The sequence below is a fragment of the Dipodomys spectabilis genome, unplaced genomic scaffold (assembly GCF_019054845.1).
Source record: "Dipodomys spectabilis isolate Male_0828 unplaced genomic scaffold, ASM1905484v1 ptg000174l, whole genome shotgun sequence".
NCBI lineage: Eukaryota > Metazoa > Chordata > Mammalia > Rodentia > Heteromyidae > Dipodomys > Dipodomys spectabilis.
The window spans coordinates 5,817,303-5,822,599 of record NW_024870851.1 but is presented as its reverse complement, the minus strand read 5'-3'; positions in this window follow the sequence as shown (position 1 = coordinate 5,822,599).

The following is a 5,297-nucleotide window of genomic DNA, read 5'->3' as shown; positions in this document are numbered from 1 at the left end:
GGGCCGCCGGGGCGCAGGGGCCGCCGGGGCGCAGGGGCCGCCGGGGCGCAGGGGCCGCCGGGGCGCAGGGGCCGCCGGGGCGCAGGGGCCGCCGGGAGGCAGGGGCCGCCGGGGCGCAGGGGCCGCCGGGGCGCAGGGGCCGCCGGGGCGCAGGGGCCGCCGGGGCGCAGGGGCGCAGGGGCCGCCGGGGCGCAGGGGCCGCAGAGGCCGCCGGGGCGCAGGGCCGGTCTCCGGAAGGCTCACAGCGCCCGCGCGCCGCTGGGAGAATGCGGGATTCCTAAGGCCAGCAACCGCACACCTCCGAGGATGGCCCGCAGCTCCGCTGACGCCGGAAGCGCCACACGCACGCACCCACCCGCAAGCGCCTCTGCACTCAGAGCCCGACGCCGAGCTGCAACTTCTGCCCAGCACTGGGGTTCCGCGGGAGACCCAAGGTTCCGCGGGCGACCCGGACGCGCCTGGATCCAGGTCTGGAGCGCCGGGTCCTCTGTACGGCGCCGTCTGACCCGCCCCCGGCGCCCCCCCACCCCCACCCCCGGGTCGCCGGCCCTCTACCCCTGCCGCTTGCACAGTCAACTCTAGGTCTGCCTTGAGTTCCCACAGCTCCTCAAGGAATGGGGAAAGACAATTACTCATACCCTGTAGACAGCATCTTTACAATGAAAAACAGAAGAGCATGGAGGTGTTGCCGGACACTGGGTGAAAGCGAGGGCCAAAGTCAACAGGCCTATTGGCCCACTGTGACCCCTTCTCCTCCACTCTCCCTTATCCCTTCTTTAAAGTAGTAATCTGTTTTTGTGCTGTTTTCTTGGTGGGGGGGTTGTTTGGGTGTTTTTTAAGTAGGAATGCACACCACCTGCGCTTTGTTTTTACTGTCAAGCTCCCCGAAATGCAACTTGGTTTCCCTCTTTTTTGGGTCAGCTGTCACTGGAGTGCTGATGTCAGAGAAATCAGAGAGTTCAAGAAAGGGAATACAAAAGGTTGTGCTGTCAAATGTGGGAATGAGGTCCAGGTCCCCACGGTTGGAGCAGAACCCAGTTGTTGATTGGAAAGAATGAATTAGAAACTGTAAACGTGAAATTTGTGTGTGTTTGTACTGGTCTTGGGGCTTGAACTCAAGACCTAGGTGCTTTTCCAAAGCTTTTGTGCCTAAGGCTAGTGCTCTCCCACTTGAGCCACAGCTCCACTTAAGGCTTTTATGATGGTTTAATTGGAAGTAAGAATCTCATAGACATTCCTGCCTGGGCTGGCTTCAACTTTGATCCTCAGATCTCAGCCACCTGAGTACCTAGGTTTACAGGCTACATTCGCAGCCCCATCAATGTCAACAATCCCCTTCGGGGGTTGGAGCTTGAACTCATTGCCTGGGCACTGTCCCTAAGCTATTTTGCTCAAAGCTTGTGCACCCAGCTCCATTTTGGGATTCTTGGTGGTTCACTGGAGAAAAGTCTAACAGACTTTCCTACCCAGGCTGTTTTCCAAACATAATCCTCATATCTTAACTTCCTGAGGAGCTAGGATTGCAAGCACAAGCCACTGGCTCCTACAAATGTGAACAACTCTTTTTTTTTTTTTTTTTTGTCGGTCGTGGGGCTTGAACTCTGGGCCTGGGCGCTGTCCCTCAGCTCTTCAGCTCAAGGCGAGCGCTCTACCACTTGAGCTACAGCGCCACTTCCGGTTTTCTGGTGGTTTATTGGAGATAGGAGTCTCACGGTCTTTCCTGCCCGGGCTGGCTTTGAACCGCGATCCTCAGATCTCAGCCTCCTGAGTAGCTAGGATTACAGGCGTGAGCCACCAGCGCCTGGCTGTGAACAACTCTTAAAGAAGTGTGACTATGAAAATTCAGAGTGAGGCCTAAGAAGGTGGCTCAGTGGTAGAGTGCTTGCCTTGCATGCATGAGGCCCTGGGTTCGATTCCTCAGCACCACGTAAGCAAAAAGCCAGAAGTGGCGCTGTGGCTCAAGTGGTAGAGTGCTAGCCTTGAGCTGAAGAGCTGAGGGACAGCGCCCAGGCCCCGAGTTCAGGCCCCACGACTGGACCCAAAAAAAAAGGAAAAAGAAAATGAAAATTCTGAGTGAGAGGCTGGGAAGGTGGCTCAGTGGTAGAGTGCTTGCCTTACATGCAAGAGGCCCTGGGTTCAATTCCTCAGCACCACATAAGCAGAAAAAGCCAGAAGTGGTGCTGTGGCTCAAGTGGTGGAGTGCTAGCCATGAGCTGAAGAGCTGAGGGACAGCACCCAGAGTTCAGACCCCATGACTGGCAAAGAAAAAAAAAAAGAAAGCTGGGCGCTGGTGGCTCACGCCTGTAATCCTAGCTACTCAGGAGGCTGAGATCTGAGGATCGCGGTTCAAAGCCAGCCCGGGCAGGAGAGACCGTGAGACTCCTATCTCCAATAAACCACCAGAAAACCGGAAGTGGCGCTGTAGCTCAAGTGGTAGAGCGCTCACCTTGAGCTGAAGAGCTGAGGGACAGTGCCCAGGCCCAGAGTTCAAGTCCCACGACCGACAAAAAAAAAAAAAAAAAAAGAAAATGCAGAGTGAAAATGCAAAGCTCGAGGAAGCATAATTGTTATGTTATCATTGGGATTTTGTTCAGGAGATGGGTATTAAGGATGAACCCAAAACCTTGGGTATGCTAGGCAAGCTGTCAACCACTGAACTACCTGAAGTATTTTTTACATATTTTTATTTTTTATTATAAAGGCGATATACAGATGGGTTACAGTTTCATATGTCAGGTAAAGAGAATGTTTCTTTTTCTTTTTTGTCCGTCGTGGGGCTTGAACTCTGGGCCTGAGCACTATTGCTAAGCTCTTCAGCTCAAGGCAAGCACTCTACCACTAGAGTCACATTGCCACTTCTGGTCTTCTGGTGGTTTATTGGAGATAAGAGTCTCATTGACTTTCCTGCTTGGGCTGGCTTTGAACCATGATCTCAGCTTCCTGAGTAGCTAGGATTACAGGTGTGAGCCATTGGCACTGGGCTAAGAGTATGTTTCTTTTTAGACAATGTCACCTCTTTTTATTTTTATTTTTTTTAGTTTCTTTTTAAACATCAGAGGAGTGGAGGAGATAACGTAAATTCTTTTTAATTTAATTTAATTTTTTGCCATTAGCCTTGAACACAGGGCCTGGATACTGTTCCTGAGCTCTTTTGCTCAAAGCTAGCACTCTACCACTTTGAGCCACAGTGCCACTTCTGTTTTTTTGAGTGGTTTATTGGAAATAAGAGTCTCATGGACTTTCTTGTTCAGGCTGGTTTCAAACCACAATCCTTAGAACTCAGCCTCCTGAATAGCTAGGATTACAGATGTGAGCTGCCAGTGCCCGATGAGATAAGGTAAATTCTAACAAAAACAAGTAGGATCCTGAGGAGACAGGACCAGTACATAAGCATTGCCCTTAGCTGGTGGGGAGACAACTCTTTTAATTATTAAAGGAGGAGAAATGGTAAAAAATAGATGAGGATGGAGTCAAGACATGGGGTCTGAGGTTGCTACTTCCTATGAAAAATGTTACGGATATTCATTGAGTTAGTATATCTGACCTCGCTCATTTTTTTTTTTCTTTTTTGATTATGTGGTGCTGAGGAATCAAACCCAGGGCCTCAGGCATGCAGGGCAAGCGCTTTACCATTAAGCCACCTTCCCAACCCTGAGTTAGTATATCTGAATATCTGAAGTAGCTTGCTTTCTTCCTCTTCTTCTTCTTCTTCTTCTTCTTCTTCTTCTTCTTCTTCTTCTTCTTCTTCTTCTTCTTCTTCTTCTTCTTCTTCTTCTTCCTCTTCCTCTTCCTCTTCCTCCTCCTCCTCCTCCTCCTCCTCCTCGTCCTCCTCCTCCTCTTCCTCCTCCTCCTCCTCCTCCTCCTCCTCCTCCTCCTCCTCCTCCTCGTCCTCCTCCTCCTCTTCCTCCTCCTCCTCCTCCTCCTCTTCCTCCCCCTTCTCCTCTTCCTCCTCCTCCTCCTCCTCCTCTTCTTCTTCTTCTTCTTCTTCTTCTTCTTCTTCTTCTTCTTCTTCTTCTTCTTCTTCTTCTTCTTCTTCTTCTTCTTCTTCTTCTTCTTCTTCTTCTTCTTCTTCTTCTTCTTCCTCCTCCTCCTCCTCCTCTTCTTCTTCTTCTTCTTCTTTTTCTTCCTTTTCTTCTCTTTCTTCTTCTTTGCCAGTCCAGGGGCTTGAACAGTGGGCCTGGGTGCTGTCTCTGAGCTTTTTTGGCTCAAGGCTAGTTCTCTACCATTTGAGACACAGTGCCACTTCTAGCTCCCCCACCCCCATCCCTACCTTCCCATCTCTACCACTATACTCCCCCCCCCCCCCCCACACCCCGGCCTCTAGCTTTTTTAATTTTTTGGAGATAAGATCTCATGGACTTTCCTGCCTGGCTTTAAATCCTGATTCTCAGATCTCAGCCTTCTGAGTAGCTAGGATTACAGTCGTGAGCCACCAGTAACTAGCTATATCTTAACAGGTAAAGTTAATCCATAAAATTTGTCATATAACAAATGCCCATTAAATTTTAGTTGTTTGTATGTTATCTGTTAATAGAAGGATGCTTGAAAATAGCCAGATATATTAAGGACAATCAGTCAATTTTTTAATTTTAAAAATTAAATTGATGTTTAGGGACAGCTCCCAGGCCTAGAGCTCAAGCCACACGACTGACCAAAAAAAAAAAAAAAAGAAGAAGAAAGAGAGATCTTTCATGGGATTGTTTCTAACATATTTATAAGATTATGTCTTTGTTGCCTTGTATGTCCCTCCCCCATGGTACAACCCCTGCTGTCACTATATATGATGTTGGTATATGTGGAGGGGAAGGGAAAAAACAAATTGTTAAAACAGGGATACAGGAGGCCCCATTGCAACAATGAGATGTACAAGTCGTTATGTCGAAAAACAAACTTTACAACTTTGGTGGGGGGGACGGGGTGGGGGGGTGGGGGGGGAGGATGGGAAGGGATGGGAAGGGGAAACAAAGCAGGAGGCTACAGTGCTTGATAAGAAATGTGCTCATTATCTTACCCATGTAATTGTAACCCCTCTGTACAGTATTTTCACAATAAAAATATAAAAAAATTAAATTGAGTTTATTTTTAGGTAACTGTAGATTCATATACCAGCACTTTAAGAATAGATAGATAGATAGATAGTCTGGTGCATATGGTTTATGCCTGATATCCTAGCTACTTGGGAGGTTGAGATCTGAAGATTGCAGTCCAAAGGCAGCCTAGGCAGTAAGATCTATGAGATTCTTATCTCTGCTTAACCACTCCCAAAGAGCCAGCTGTGGCTCCTGTGGTAGAGCACT